This window comes from Tympanuchus pallidicinctus, unplaced genomic scaffold (genome assembly GCF_026119805.1).
Source record: "Tympanuchus pallidicinctus isolate F22 unplaced genomic scaffold, pur_lepc_1.0 scaffold16, whole genome shotgun sequence".
Classification (NCBI taxonomy): domain Eukaryota; kingdom Metazoa; phylum Chordata; class Aves; order Galliformes; family Phasianidae; genus Tympanuchus; species Tympanuchus pallidicinctus.
Genome location: NW_026294679.1, coordinates 18,116,830 through 18,133,387, shown reverse-complemented (window position 1 = coordinate 18,133,387; position 16,558 = coordinate 18,116,830). Strand labels below are relative to the sequence as shown.

The following is a 16,558-nucleotide window of genomic DNA, read 5'->3' as shown; positions in this document are numbered from 1 at the left end:
AGAGGTGGGAGCAGAAAAGCTACCCCCTTTAGTGATGGGAGGTGTTTTACTGAAAGGAAGACTGAGCATTTTGGAGCTCAGCTCCAATACCTTGTAAGCTGCATATAGGGCTCAGCTCCTCCTCCTTTATGCCCTGTGCTCCATTTCATAGGTAATTAATACTGAGGGTGGGACAATGAAGGCGGACTCAGCACCACTCCTGGTTCTGGTGGATGATGGTGGGAACATAGAGTGTCACATGACTTGCTATGGATGAGATCTGGGGGATCTGGGCAAAATAGACTTAGGAGCCAAGCCTAGAGCAATGAGGACCATTTTCCGCTTCTGCATTTTGGCAAGTTCTGATCCAGAACAGATTAGTGGCTTCCCAGAAACACAGTGGCAGAAATAAAGTGTCCCAGATCTACACTGATCACTTCATAAAGTCTTGAAAAGACTAACCCAGTACTTGAACTTTCCAAACAAATTCCCTGTCCATGGGTTCACTGTAAAACTTCCTTGGGAGCTGTTGTGTTTATATAACTGGGAATCAGGCCCTTTGGTTTTGAAGTCCTTTGCCCAGTGGTTGGCATTAAATGATTCCAAAGAACAAGCATACATCTTGTGAGTGAACTTTTAAAAGAAAGTTTGAGAATGATTGTTGAATGCTGTTTCCCACAGAACTAGATATGAGTTTAAAACTCTGCTTCTCTCCTTCTCTCCTTCCTCCCTTCTTTTCAGAAATAGAAGCTTGGGTGTAGACCTGAAACACCTCGGAGAGAGCGTCACCTGTACCATGCCATATGAACCAATCATTGACACTGAATGTGAATAAAGACCTGTTATCCACCCCTTGAATCAGGACATACAGACAGTTGACCAAGTCTCCCCTCCTATCCTGTTGTGCAAAATGACGAGGTGCTTTAAACTTTGCTAGCACTCTGGTTTGTTTTATCATTGGGCAAATATGCCTAGGACATGTCCCTTTTTCTTAATAGCTTGGGAACCCCATTTGTGATACTGGTTTTGACCCTCAGAGTCAGATGGCGGAGGAGACTGGTAGAACTGCTGCATTCAAGTCCAAGGAGATCTTACTGCCTTAGTTCTAGTCCTCTTCCCTGTTGTTGTGTGTAAAAGATGCCATCCACCTGCTAAGATGGTTGGTGATACATAAGTACTCAGGCATCTAGCAGCCTAGGCTGTTCTTGAACTAAGAGGATTTTGTAGCCATGGGAGACAGTGCTCCCAGGATGGTGTTTGCTTAGGAGAAGGCTGTACAAGGTAACTCTGGAGTTCTGCTACACTAGTATAAACTACAGGGTAGTTTATACAGCCCAAACGTTCAGACTTGAGACAGGATGCTGATTCTTGTGACCTTCCTTGACTATTTGTTGCTACCTGCTATGATTCTTTAAAGAACATGTGCAAAGATCATATTGCAAGTGCATGATATACGTGCATCTGGAAGGGGTGAATTCAGCTCTCTGCCAACAATCCCATTGACACCCAAGGGTACTGCAGGACAGGAAACTATCTTATCCACGAATCATACTATAGCTTTGGAGAAACAGCTGTCTGGGGCTGCTCTCATGCCTACTGCTAATTCCTTGCCCATCATTTTGCACTGCTGTGACTCTATGTGGACAGTCTGTCCTTTCTCTTCTGGAGAGCAAGGCTTGTGGAGCTTTTCTATTTTTTCTCTATTTGCTTTATTTTGATGGAAAGGGTTGTTTTCTTCCCCTCTTCAGTGTCTGAGGGTTGACAATTCATGAATAATAGAATCATAAAATCATAGAATGGCCTGGGTTGAAAAGAACCTCAAAGATCATCCAGTTTCAACCCCCTGCTATGTGCAGTCACCAACCACTAGGCCAGGCTGCCCAGAGCCACATCCAGCCTGCCTTGAATGCTTCCAGGGATGGGGCACCCACAACTTCACGAAAAGCAAGGTAGCTATCTTACTTCCATGATCAGACATCTCCACAACATATATATTTCATATGGGAAAGCATGGAACCGATGATGAACAGAGCACAGGGCTCTGAATCGGTCTTAACAGATTTATTCAGGATGTATGCAGATTCTGGAGAATATACTACAGGTGAAATCCATCTTAGTATTGCAACAAACTGATTTAAATAGTTCCACTGACAGAAGTCTAAGCACCTAATGCATATAAACATGGTCATACAGCCTAATGTATCGGGGTAGACTCTTAGGTAGTGTGTATATATTAATACAGTTTAGTGTCTCCCATTAGAAATTGCAGGGTTTCAGTTATTCATTTCCTATAGCTAAATAGATGGAAAAAAAGAAGTGGAAATTGAGGAGAAGATTCACCAAACTATTTTGCATTAAGTTTTATTAGGCTTCCTCCTGTAACGGCTCCACTTTGATCTCTTCTCTGCCCAGATTCAGATCCCAACTCCTGATTTCCACCAAGGAAGATATGCAGGGTAGCGGGGTGTCTGTACTTAACTTTTTTTATTTTACTTTTTTTTTAAGCTCTGTAGCATGTTCTTGTGCTCTCAATTCCGGATAATGCTCGATCCCTTTTATCCAGCCCCTCCTCTCGCCCTTTCAAGTGAAAAGAAGACTCCTGTGCCCCCCCCATCAAAGTTAAAGGGAGGCTTTAGAGAGGAAGGCTCAGCACGCTGGGGCTCTTGAGCCTGTGTTTAATCTCGTTTCCCGTTCCTGTGTGCCTCTGTGGCTTCCCTGCCAGTTTCTTTGTTGCCGAGTTTTTCATTTCCTTTTATTTGTGTGTGCGGGAGGTTGCCAGGCTCGCTGGAATGCAGCTGAAGTCATCTTGGGGAGACGCGGTTCGGCCCCCGCCCCAGGTTCTACATGACCTGCCTCACCCTGCAGCGGGCTTGCCTGGCTGCACATGGAGTGAGCCTGGGAGGGAACAGAGGTGCCTACCTGGCTGCTGCAGGTAGATGGTCAGGGTTGGCGTGTCCAGTGCTACATGGGCTGTGGAGAAGGACGGAGGTCAGGGAGAAGGGACTGAGGAAGATCCTGACTTCTGCAGCTGTCCTGCCTTGGGACAGAGGGCAGAGACGCGTTCAGCCTTTGGCAGGGGAGGGGGACCTGGCGTGTCTCAGCTACTGCCTAACATCAGCTGACCTCAGTGCAGTGCCCAAGTGCTGCCCATTGCTGTCACTGCATGACATCGGGCTGAAGGTGTGGCCTTTGGCTGCGTGCTGGGATTTGCTCCCAGAAACAATACAGGCTGCATTCTACTCCAGAGGGAGAGAACTTGAGTCATACTCTTCCAGTGGGGCCATGAACGTTGTTCCAGAGCTGGACATGGCTCTAAGGATTTGCATTGGCCTTAACATTTGTCAGAGACTGAGTTTGTGTTCATGCTGTTTGCTCTTCCTTCAGCATCCAGGTACTACAGTGGAAGCCCCATCTCTCAGGGAACCTGTAAAGGCGATGTCCTAGTTGAAATCAGGTGTGGCTGGAGCATCAATTCTCTGATGCAGTTTGTCTCAATTTCCCTTACATCTTGTCCCTTCCACTACAATGAAGATGTAAGTAGTGTTGCCAAGATTGTCACCTCTCGTAGGCCATGTGGGGACAGTTTAGCATGTAGGATTATCATTCACTTCTGCTTAAAGTGGTCTTAAGGAAATGTAACTCTGACAGCATCACATAAAATGAGTCAGTATGATTAGCCCATTTGTTAGCTTGTGGAAACCAACAAACAAGGAAAGGGATTATCTGGTTATCATAGCTGGACAACTTATGACCAGCCTCTGGAACTTCCTTGAACTTCCCAGGGCACAGATCTAGACTGCAAGAAACGGGCCTTGATCTAGCAAATGAACAAGCTCTTTTGGGCTTCATCTGGAACCCTAGTAAAGTTTGTCAAAGGGGTTCTTAGGGCCCCTAATGCTCTAATGGGCCTTAATGGTCCTGACCAGTCTCACCTGGAGCCTCCATCCACACCTTTTGCTGACGAGTCCCCCAGGCTCTATTTATCCTTGGCCCTGGGCCTTCAACCTACTTGGCTGCTGTGGGACTGGGTCCTGGCTGGTGAGGTCCCAGGCCTACCTATGAATGTTGTGCTCAGCTCCTGACTCCTCATCTCTTAGGGACCAACTGGTTTGTGCTTCTTTCTTACCCCAGGCTGATCTGGGGTAAGACTTCAGAGTGGGGAAGTTGAATATGGTGAGCAAGGTCCATCACTTGGATCTTATACAGCTACATCATGGGGAGCACGTAACACACTGAAGCACGGTTTCCAGCAAGAAGCATGATCCTTTCTAATTGTTTTGAAGGCCTGTGCAGGGACATTGAGTGTGCAGTCCCACTGTGTTTCAGCGTTTCCACGTTGTTCCCTTTGGTATGTGTTCTTCTGGTTTCCTTTGTGTCAAATAAGTTGAGAGAGCACCTGTGAGAGCAGGTGGCTTTTTTACTGGGGGCTTTGTGAGGATGTTTTTCTACAGTGCTTCAGGAAAGAATTTTAGAGAGGGATCTCAAGCCAAACCAATACACTGAAATTGAGCAGAATTTCTTTAAGTTGTCAAACCCTAGAAAGACCTATGCCACTGGTAAGTCAAGACAGGTACAATTTCCCTGCTGTCTGTATATTGGATCAATGCATGTATTCTTACATTTGTTTCCTCTACCTTCTGCTTTTTGGCACTTACAAAAGCAGTGGGTCCTGGTAATATCTTATTTTTAGTCCATCCTGCTTTGTAATGGAAGGATGTGTTATCTGGCTTCTCAGAGCCACAACAAGCCTGTCTTCTGTGGCTGTGAGCAGTTACTGTTGTGCTGACTGGACCAGAGCTGTTAGGCTCATGGACGCTCTGGCTATTGGCCAGCATATCTGCCAAATCTCCCTGCCGCTTTGTTCAAGGAGCTTTTGTGCTGCCACTGTCTGTCTGTTCCCTCTGGACAGGTCTGTGGGGTTGTGCAACTCTGAGTTTGTTTAGTTCCTACCTGGATGTAATTGTTTTGGCCTTGCACATAGAACAGTCTGTCAGTTTGCAACCCCGAAACTCCTGTAGGAGACCTAGAGAATGCATTGCATGTCAAGGGGAAGACTGAGTGGTAAATATAATCCAGCAAGCAGGGTAGTGTCACTTGCAGAGGAACTTCATACTTGCTTTTTTTTTTTCTCCCCCCTCCTTTCTTCCCCAGTCTCCTATGAGTCTGGGATGCTAGCTAATCACTTCTATAGAGGATTTCTCTAAAATTTCTAGCACATCTTAAAATGAAAAATTTATTTTTGTATCTAAGATGTGAAGAAAACTTCTGACAAGCACAGTGTCTTATTTCTATGTTAGAAAAATACTTTTATTCAACCATTTTTTTAAACACACCAACTCTTCCAAATTTCACTTTCTATTTTTCTTGTTTTAATGACCTCAAATCTTATTCCTGGTTTTCTTCACGAGGATGTAGTACTCTGGAACAGCAGAGCAGAAGGAAGCACATCTTCTAGCCACTCTGATTATCCCCTGCTGCTGCTTGGCATCCACACATGCTGCAAGAGAAAAGCCAGACCTGGAAGCAATCTGCTGAGAGTTTCAAATTCTCTCTGTTCCTCTCTTCCAGTCCATTAGGCCAGAAAGGGAATGGCAGTCAACAAGTTTTTCATCTGTAAGTGTAGTCCTGGGATTTCCCCCCTCCTCTTTTTTTTTTCCCCCCAGCTTGAGCTGAAGACCAATTTCCAGTTAACAGTCATGCTCAGCTGAACCTCTTCTTGATTTTTCACCCACTCTCCTCACATTAATATCCGCTTGGAACTCATTCAAGATATAGGTGGATCATTCCTCAACACAGATCTGCTTCCAACCTATGCTGATTACTGCTGTCTGGATATAATAACCTATCAAATATGGTCCTAATGTGTGACATAATTATCCCTTGAGAAAGGGAGGAATTTTTGCTGGGGTTTGGCCTAGGTCTACCTCTGATCAATAGTTGTTTTAGTCATTTTGATAATGAAATGGAAACCACCATGGTACAGTCTCAGGAGATAGAAAGCTGAAAGGAAGTTGCAGATCCCTTGGAGAATAGGGTTTAATGTAGTTTGATATGCTAAGGAAATAAACTAAAACTGGACAAGTAAAATTCAGTAGGTGCAAAGGCATGATTAAGCAAAGGAGTAACTGGGGCACTGCAAAGTGAGGGCAGATTACAAGCACTGTGAATTGGTACAGCTGTACTCTTGCAGAAAGAACGTGTTTGGGTCTGGTACATATTAATGCTAGTTCACTGCTAAGACATAAGATTCCCACAGCTCTCTGTCGTCCTGCAGTGGAGTCTTGTCTAGCACAGGGTGACATGCTTCCAGGTCTGTATTGGTGCTTTGGAGAGTGTCAGTTGAGAAGACCAAGGAGAATGCATGGAGCTGGAAACTGGGTCCTGTGAGGAAAGGTTAAGAACCACCTTTAAGGGAGTGCAGGAGAGAAAGCTGTAAAATCCAGTTTCCCAGAGTGTAAAGGGATGATGTCAACAAAAAGGTGAACAACCGTGTGCTGTGCTCACCTGCTAATAAGCAGAAAGAAGTAGGTTTGTATGTAATAGAGGAGACTATGTAGTAGAAAGCCCTTGCAAAGTCACAGAGCATGGAAACACCAGTAAAGGTTGCCCATGTAGCTATTGGAACCTTGGCTGGCGGTGTTTCAGAACACACATCAGCCAAGAATTATCTGGATGTATTTGTCTCAACAAAGCATCACAGAGGGGTTCTTGGAGCTCTTCTTCCCAGCCTGCATTTCTGAATTTGTCTCTATCCTTCTCATAAGCCTGGAAGCTGACATGGCAGTGGGAATTTCAGAGGAGTTTGTACATTCTCTCACTCTATAATGGTGCTTTAGCTTGTGTGGGTTGATGCCCAGCTTATTTGAAGGCTCTCTATCAGAAAGCTTTCCATTTTAGAGCTGAACTGTCTCCTGGGCAGGTTGAGACATAATTACCCCATTTACTGTAAGATTTCTCAAATTTGAAGGCTCTGACCTCCAGTGGTGTGTGTATGTTTATATACACAGAATTTTTGCAGCATTTGGCACAAGCAGGCTCTATTTCTTGTTGTACCTAATATATCTTGTTATGGTACATGACTGTTTGTTTTTCCTTACAAAAAAAATATACAAGGAGGAGGGACAGTTTGAGGTTTTCTTTTTTCCCCAATATGAAACCTCCTGAATGGGTGAAAACAAGTAGTGCAGCATATGGATTCCCCCAGCAGAAAGCAAACCTAGCTAAAGTTGTCTTACCTGATGCAAAATGCTTTAAAGCTTCCCAGTTGGAAGATGACTGATTATCAAACTATTACGTGGTGCTACACATCACATTTCTTCTTTGATTGAAGATTAAACTGGCAATGATGGGGAGAGATCCTTGGGACAGGCATCCCCTGGAGGTGAGCAGTGCAATAAGCACATGGCTCTTTCACCACATCGACTCCTCTGTTCCAGACCAAGCTACCAGCAGCCCTGTGCTTTTCCCCCTCTCTGCAACCCTGGCATATGCATGGCTCGTTAGCAGCAGCCTGGAAATCAGGAGAGCCTGCTATGGCAGCAGCTGCTTTTCCAGGGCTGTCCTATGTGCAGTGCAGTGTGGGGGCCGTTTGCCAAGGTGAGGCACTCCCTGCAGCTGGCTGAGATGGAGCCCGTGTGAGAAGGCACTGGGCAAATGGAGCAAACTTTGCTTCCTTGCAGAGTGCTTCTCCCTTACACTCTGGCCTGCCCAGCCAGCCGCTCTGCTCCCTGATGTGCATGTGGCCAAGTACCAGGGAGCAGGTGGAAGAAGAGCCATCTGGATTCAACCAAGCTCATTTCCAGGTTGGAACCAGGGGAGCTGGAATAAAGGATGGCAGTGCCTGGACTAGAGTGATCTCTGAATAGTGTGGCAGTGCAAACAACTACCTGTATTCCCATACCTCTGCCCCTGCATCAGGATTGTACAGGCTGTGCTTGTGGTTGGGATGCCCTGGCTTGCTTTGGTGTGCCTGCTGCCTTTGGGCCCCATGGTGCCAGCTGAGCTTCTCCTGGCTCAGGTTCTGCTTTGCTCCATGCTAGCTCCAGGCAGCCCAGCTGTGTGGGGCTAGTCATTGGGGAACAGGGGCTGGCAGAGATGAATAGAGGATGTGAACAGGTCCCTTGGTGCCCTTTTCCCTCAGTCTTGTTTCCCTCTCAGCAGGGGGAAGCAGTCACTGCACAGTCCTCTGCCGATTGCATCGGGGAAAGTCATTAAAAAGAATTAAAAAGGAAACAGAGAGAAAGGAGGAGAAAACCCAACAGCTCAACAGCCCCAAACAATTTTAACTTAGACAAAAGAACAACAGAATATTCCTGCTCAAAGGCCTTGTCCCTTCTGTCTGGTAGCAAAGCAACACTCCAGTGTTATACTGGGAGTGGGGGAAGGCCCAGAAGTACCTCCTACCTTCCTTTCCATCTCACCAAGCACAACACCAGCTGAGGTGGAACCCAAAGGGGTTCTGCTAATAATAGGGAGGTTGGGATGTCATCCTGAGATGCCCCTTGCTGCTGTGCAAAGCAAGCTTTTCAGTGATGGTGCGCTGACTAGCTTGCCTTAGTTTACACACCTGTATATTCTGATTAATACTGTGTATTAATTTGAGTCTCTGCGTTTTTATGCCCAGATGTATTTTTCATCCTGTAACTGTGCTGTGTTGTTACAACTTGCAGGTTTGTCTTCATACAGCTTCAAGTGCTGGTGTGGAATTGTGCCACTTTGTGCACTCACCGTTGAGCAGAGACAGAGCCTATGGAAACGAGCAGTCCCCAGACATCAGTCAGGTAAGGGTGTTTTGTGGTGTGTTTCTGGGGTGGGTGGTGGTGGTGAAGTGGTGCATTGTTAAGTTGTGCACTTTATGCATCCCTTCCCAGGGGTGTTTCTCTGGGAGTATTTTGAGGCATTTGCTCTGAGCATCACCATGGGGACAAGCGGGGGGGGGGGAAGGAACACAATTTGTATTTCTTTGATCGTTGTGTGATTGTACTCTCACAGTGTGACAGTGAAGGTGTATAATGGACCACGTACCTCTTTCCTGTGTGTTCCGTGCAACAACAAAATGCACACGCACTCACATAGAGACACACACCCTCCAGGCTCCAGTGGGTGTAGGAGAGAGAGAGTGTGTGTGTGTGTGTGAATGCTATTTAAATAAAAAAGAAAGGAAGTGAATCAGGGTCGTTTCCATTTTAATTGTAAAACAGATAAGCACTAAACACTTTGAAAAAGTAAATGACTTGAGAATAATTACTATCTATTACTCTGCATCCCAGGGGGGCAGTTGGAGGAGCCCAGATGGCTACAAAAATGGGATTTAGCAGAAAATTGAAGACATTATTCACCGTAACACATTATCAATTACCTTCATATCAATTACAATAACCTTACATTAGAAGAAGGGCCAGGAGACTATCTTCAGCCCCCAGCCTGAATAGTAATTGCACTACCCCTATGGATGTTGTGTGTGTGTGTGTGTGTCTGTGTGTGTGTGTTTGGGGGTGGGGGGCACTGCTGGGTTGTGTAGGGGCTCTGGCAGCTCCCTGTGCTCATGGCAGAGATTATAATAATGGCTCGGGTCCTTTTCCCTCCTCTTCTTATAGTCACCTCGTGGAAGGTTTTTCTCTGTCCTGTTTGTGTGCTCTAATGGTTCGAAGGGCAGCTGATGTGGCTCCTTCCAAGAAATTCTGCTTGGCTTGCCATTTGGGAAGTTTGGAATATCTGTGCAGAGACGGCTGTTTCGCACCAGTGTCTTCTACTTTCCTGTTCCGTCCCTCAGCCATTTCAGCCAAGCTGCTCATCTTATTAACGGGGGCTGGTATGCAGTCTGAGGTCCTTTTCTATAGGACCAGGATTTCTTTGGTGCAGCAATCTGGCTCCTTCACGCCCCGTGCAGGAGGTGGGAGCTGCTCCCTCTGCCAGTCCCAGATGGGGCACCAGCTCGTGTTTACTGTAAGCACTCACAGAGCGGTCACAAAGGCTTTGGATGGGATACGGAGGTGAACCAACTAGAAACAATTTAAAAAAGAATCTCTTGTCCTATTCTCCAGAGATGAAGGAAAGCATCCTAGGGAGGACCAGTACCAAGGCTGCTTCAGCAGTCTGGTAGCATGAAGGTAGTGCTAAGGACATCCTGTTGCCTGTGGCTGTCCCTTGTTGCCAGCTGGGGCAGCCCTCTGTGCTGCTGGTAGGTCAGTGCTTCTGACTGGCTGGCTAATGCTTCTGGCTTGCCATGGTGTCATTCTGAAGTCCCACCTCCTGCATTTGTGCTTGATCCTGCTCAGCCAACTGTTTACATCCAGATCTAGCTGTTGTGGTTTTATTTTCAGCTGTGATCCAAACAGGATTCACTGCTATGGCTCGTGGTCTGTGTGCAAATGTATGTGTGGGAGATGAGCATCAGGGCAATTATGAGTTAAACTCTTGGTGACACTCCCTCCAGCCTCCCCCCTCTCCCAAATATGCAGTGGAGTGTCCAGTGGGTTAGTGCATGGAGAGGACTAATTGCTATTAAAAGGCTTTAATCTGGGAGATTAGTGCTGGCTCCAGGCGCTGTTTGCACACGAAGGAGACGTTTCCGATGAGATGAACTAGAATTCGTCCCTGCTGTTTTGTTGATAGAAAATCATGTTCCCCTTGGTTTTTTCTCTTTATCTCTGTCTCTCTTGCTTTCTCTCTCTCTGATCATTTGCTTTTGCGTCTTCCTCGAAGTTGAGCTAAGAGCCTTATTGTTTTTAGAGTAACAGTCCTCTTTGACCTTTGGGTTTGGAAATGCATACAGACATGCATGTACATACACGTGCAAGCCAGAATTTTGTGCTCCAAGGAATGCTTTAGGAAATGCATCCTGGTCAAGAGAAGTAATGATAAATACATTTCCCCTTTGCCTGCTGTTGAGTCTGTTGTGGATGAGTGAGGTGCCTGAAGAACCCTTCCTGTAATGCAGGCCAGGCCAGTCTCCTTCTCCTGGGCAGAGGCCTGATCAGGAGACATAAGAAAGAGATGTTGCAGACTTAACATCTTAAAGCTTCCTGCAAAGGTAATTAGTGGGAGGTAATTAAATGATTACATATGGGAAGGTGTAGAGCATTACTGGACCTCCAACATGACCCAGGAAATGTCACCATTGGCTTTAATGAACAATGGATCAAGCTCAATGGAAATTAATTTGATAACACACCAGATGTGTCCAGAGAGCCTGTCCATGAAGGAGACACGTTTGACCTGGGAGCACGGAACATTTTGTGCTACTCCTAGCAGAGGATCCAAAACCAGAGATGCTTACTCTGAACTCACTGTTGTCAGAAATCCAAGCTTGTCTATCAGGTCTGACTATCTAGGCAGATAATTGCTGCTGCTCCTACTGTCCAGCTAGAGTTTTCACAGCATCCTAAGGACATTAGTGCCAATTCACCTGGAAAAGTGCAAAGGAAAAAATGGACAGTATTTGTATGTAACTTGAGTGGAAGTAAGTAAGGCATTGTATCCCAAGGAGAAGAATGTGTAGAAACTCGAGGAGAAAAGGAGGTCTCAGGCAGAACCACAAGGTGACAGGTTCCTTCTGACTTTGAAGGTGGTCAAAGAAAAACTATGACAGAAAAATGGTAAGTGGGAATGAGCATCCTCAAATCAATGAAGCTGAGAATCAAGAGGAAAGCTGAATGGGGACAGAACTGATTCAGGATCTAGGTCTTCTAGGTGTTCAAAAAGGTAAAGGCTTTTCAGGGAAAATATATTGTATTTGCAAAGTGTCACGCACATGTCTTCTATGCTCTATCTGAATACTACAAGCACTGCTGCTTTGGATGCTACCAGAAATTTCCATGAGATTGCACCTATGCTTATTTGCACCATCTGCAGGCGTTTTAGGAGGTGAAAATCGGGCACTGGGAGCAGAGAAAGGAAAACTAAGTCAGCTCTATAACCCTGGGCTGCTGCAGTGGTTGTGGAGCCCATTTTTTTGCTTGGCCAAGAGGTACCAAGATATGAAGCACAGGTAGAGCATGGGTCCTCCTAGGAAGGCTTTGTTGTTACTGGTGTTTTCATTAATAGTCTCTCTCTCTCTGTCTCTCTTAACTTGCCTGAAAATCCAAACTGTTGGCCAGCAGGAGGCCAAATCTACTGCTTGGGTAAATTGCTCTAGTTCCATTGTTTGCCCTTGTTCCCTCAAGTTTGCAGATGATGCTGATGTAACCAGAGTGAGGATCTGGCCTCTATCATGTGTTTGTCCCATCTGCTGTCCAGCATGTTAATTTTCATGGAAGACACAAACTTGCACGGACTGTGATTTTAAGGAGGGGCCCTTTTCCTTTCCGAGAGCCAACTGTGAGGCCTCAGGGGCCAGATTCTGAAAGGCAGTCAATGCCAGGATCAGGAGGGGCTGGGAACCTGGATCCTGGCAATCTCTGGGTTGCGGTCCAATACTGCCAAGGCCACAGGGAAGCATGTGTTAGACTTTTGCATAAAAGCGTAGATGATATCAAAGATTTTTTGACAGCAGCATCCTTGGATGGAAGGGCTAGGCTTGCGAAAATCCGACTTGGCTGAAATGAGCCTTGAAAAAATCCTTGAGGGGTTTAGGAATATTGGGGCAGGGAACATATTTCCACCGCAGGTGTCAAACATTGTAAAAATACTGATTTCATTGAGAAAAAAGCCAGAAGGCTGAGCCATTTAAGGAAGGTATACCTGTTTCTCAAATAACTGCTGCTTTGTTAGGAATTAACTTATTTTTGAAAACAAAATGTTTGCTAACCTTGTCTTCATCCAGAAATGCTCCTCCTTTGCTTTGGCCAATCTATGCTCAAATTTTGACATCAGTCTCTTGCTTTATATGTGGTTTCCTAAACTAAGTCCTGGTTCTGGGAGCACGATAAAGTCAATTGCATCCTTTATTCTGACACGAGTGTCTTTTGTGCTCTCTTCCTGGCCTTCTTCATTAGAAAGTCAACCCCATAGAGCACCTCTACTGCCTTGGACTGCCGTGGCCAAATATCTGCTTAGCAGACTGCGTTTCAACTTAGTATAAGGGGAAAAAAAAGGCAACAGATACGTGAGAAGGGTTCCATTTCTTTGCTGATCCTCTTCATCCCTTCAGTTTCAACAGGAGCAGAAAGCAAGTCCAGACTATTGTTCAAGTGATCCTTCTAGCATTTCATGCTGCAGATATTTATTGCTATTACTATGTAGATGTCATAATATGCTCAGTGATCTTAAAAGTCTTGTGTTTGAGATATAAGGTGTGTGATACTTGAGATTTTTTTTAAATGTTCAAGCCTTATTTTAAAAAAATCTGAACCATGAATTTAATTCTATCCAAACCACTGTTTACTTTTGTTGATATCATTAAGATACATTTCTTGATTAGTACTGACTTACAAATGGCTTATTTTATGTTTGGGTGGCGGTGTTATTAAATGTTTTATTGCAAGTTTCTTGAAAACTAATGAGTTTCTGAAGATCCCAGCTCTTAGAATCAGGTGAGCAGATGAGTGTCAGCTGTCCTTCTAGTTCATTACCTTTTCAGAGCTTGTATGTCCAAGGTGTGTAGTAAATCAGAGTAAACATCCTGGGAACATATTAGAAACTTGAAATTCACAAGGTACTCAATGTATGATGATATAAAATATTTTAAGGACTTTAAGTGAACCTTCCGTTTTTAGCTGAAATGGCATACAATTTTTGAATGCCTTATAATGGAACTTTCACAGGTAGGCTTCTGGTCCCTCTCAGGTATTTGTGAAAATTGCTCTTTTATCTTATTTGTGTCACTGCATGATTAGGGAGCTCCATTTGGTCTGGACCTAGGGCACTTGGGCGGAATTGGCCATTCAGTGTTTGAAGAAGTGTGTCATGTGCTGAAATGTTTCACGCAGGTCCAACCATGTACATGAGCTGCATAGATGTACCCCTCTCAAAAATATGGGAGAAGGTGTTTTAGGAAGGGAACTGTGCTGATATTTAGAGGAAGCAGGAGAGATGGTGCAATACCAAACTGGGAACAAGAGACTTAGAAAGGGCACGTGGGAGATCTATGCAAGAGTATTGTGAGAGGCGCATTCCAAAAATAAGAGGGCTCTGACTCAGGCATTGGAATTGGAAAGCTCCATGGACACCAGGCAGTAGGGAGCTTGCTCAGCAACTGACTAATCCCTTTTCTCTGAGCTGGAGCTATCCAAGGATGGAGCTGGCTCCTTGTAGCCTGCCAGTAAAGTCAGCCTGACTTTAGAAATTTTAAGAAAACCTAAATTAAACCTGGCCCCTGATGGGTGTTCTGCCTTCCCAAATCCAATTAGCCAATCCAGACTTTTCACTTAACCACAGTGACTTTAATTGGATCAGAATAACAACAGGAAGGATAGAAAATTACAGGAATGTACTTAGCATGCAGGGTGGAGCCTTGCTTGCAAGCATCATCTGTAGCATCTTTCTTGAAATCCAAGCTCTGGGCACCTCCAGCCACAACTGCTTCTAGCTGACAGTTCTCAACTCCCACAGAAGCATGTTCCAGGCCTTAGAGAAGGGAGCAAACTCTTGCAACTGTAAATTTATATGCTGTCACAATGGAGAGAAGCCCAGCACACAGCTGTGATCATCTTTATCTTTAGCATAGGCTGTAGAATTCATCAGAAGTGTAAAAATTCCACGAACTGTCTGTGACATTATGTACAGAGTTTTCATCTTCATTTAAGCTACAACCATTCACCTGTAGAAGGTGTCACGCTCCAGCTTGCTGCTCCTCTGTGTTTGTAGGACTGACCAAATTGTGCATCAGTTGATAACTGACAATCCAAACTTAGTCAGCCCTAGGCAAAGGTAGAACACTTTGCACTGTACCCAACAAAATTTGGCTGAGTGCAATGCTGCCTTTGCCCTTGGTGGTGCAGGAGCTTTCGGTAGGTGACAGGCCTGTGAATGGCCTTCAAGACTTCCAAGGTGAGCACTGGCATGGAGCTGTGCAGAACTGAGGCCTTTGTGCAGCAGTTTTATTCCGCATTGCCAGTGAAGAGTGTAAGGGAGCCCCAAAGTGTGCATTCCTGTCCTAGTAACATTACCAGATGAGCATTAAAAAGCAAAATCCCAGCACATCAGGGCAGCAACAACAACCCCATTACACCAGCAAAAGGCTTGGCACTGACAGATGATCTAGCTATGTCATTAATAAGACATAAGCTTCTTTCAAAATGATGTGTCCTCAGATTGCTCGCCGGTGTGAGGGAATGAGTGGACATGGCATTCTTCAGTGTAATTTGAAATGAGCTTTTGGAGATCAAGACACTCAAAAAAAAATTTAGGTTAGTGATTTCTTTTTTATTTCTTCTAGTCCAGGCAAAAGTCAGTTCTCTTTCTCTTCCTTCTTTTTCCTTTCCTACTTTCTGCACAACTTAAGGATCTATCTTGTGCCAAAGCACATTTCCTCATGCAGCCCACGCTGCCAGTCCATATCCAAGGGATGCCTTGCAGCATCAGTGAATGTTGATCTGGATTTACAGGACATAACAGGGATCAGATTTTTGCCCTCTGGGAGCTGTCAGTGAATGCAGACTGTGACGTAGTGCTTATCCAGCATGCATGCGGGGGACCCTGCTGCAAATCAGGAATGACTTCACTAAATTCAGTGGAGCTGAACAACCATAAATGAGCAGAATGAGGCCCACGAATTATCCCAGGCTAGCACGATATCTTTAACAGGCCCTAATTAATTCAGCTGCAGCATGTAGTCATTAATCCCAGTGGAAAGAGCAGCTCACCATTACATGACCTGGGCTCCAAGAGCTTGCTATCAGCACACCAGCCTGCTGTCCTGGTGCACAGCTCTCTGCAGCTTGGCAGGTCAGGCACAGCCCTGGGCCAGGACAAATTCCAGCAAGGCTCTGTTGGTGCCTCCAGGTGTGGGTAAGCAGAAGGCTGGTAAGAGGGAGGAAAGGCCAGGGTAATATATGGCATGCAGGGCCCCAAAATTGTTTATGATGCAAATATGTTTAAAAGCACAGCATTGCCTCCTCTGGGAAAAGGAGCTTAAAATTGAAGTCTAATGATAACAAATGATTGTTAATGAGTTGTCTAAACATAATAGATGGAAAGAATTAAAAGCCTAGAATAAACAGGGTTTCATTAAAGCACAATAGAGAAAAAACACAAATTTCATATCTTGGGGTAAATGGGCTCTTGTGATCTGTCAGAGAGTGGGGGGCACTGGACTGGGGCCCGCTGCAGGAGCTCAGGGCACTGCTTCCCCACAGCTGGTGCATGGGAGGAATTCTCTTTCCACCAGTGCTCTTCTGGTGCTTATAGGCAGGCTCATGCTCAAGTGTCATGCTTGAGCACCTCTCATGGCTGTCAGTGCCGATGGGTTTATTCAGAGGTGCTTACAGCCAGAGACTGTCTAACCCTGGCACTGGAAACCTCTGTCATTCAGGCAGCCCATGACAGCCATTCCTATAAAAGCCTTACTACAGCAAGTCTCAGTTTCAGAGTCCACAGGACCCCAGGGACCTTGGGCTATTCCTAAATAACTCTGCAAAAGTTACTGAGCAAGGCAAGCTCCAATCAGCTGTACAACAGCCTACAGATTGTTTTCTTTTCC

At 45.3% G+C, this 16,558-nt stretch overlaps 1 long non-coding RNA gene across 1 annotated transcript in view; it reads left to right on the top strand.

Annotated features, from left to right (window-relative positions):
• Positions 1-16,558, top strand: part of LOC128078179 (uncharacterized) — a 314,575-nt gene that overhangs the window by 263,645 nt on the left and 34,372 nt on the right. The window contains exon 4 of the long non-coding RNA XR_008205356.1: positions 8,649-8,759. This is a non-coding gene — a long non-coding RNA (uncharacterized LOC128078179). The remainder of the gene's footprint in view (positions 1-8,648; positions 8,760-16,558) is intronic.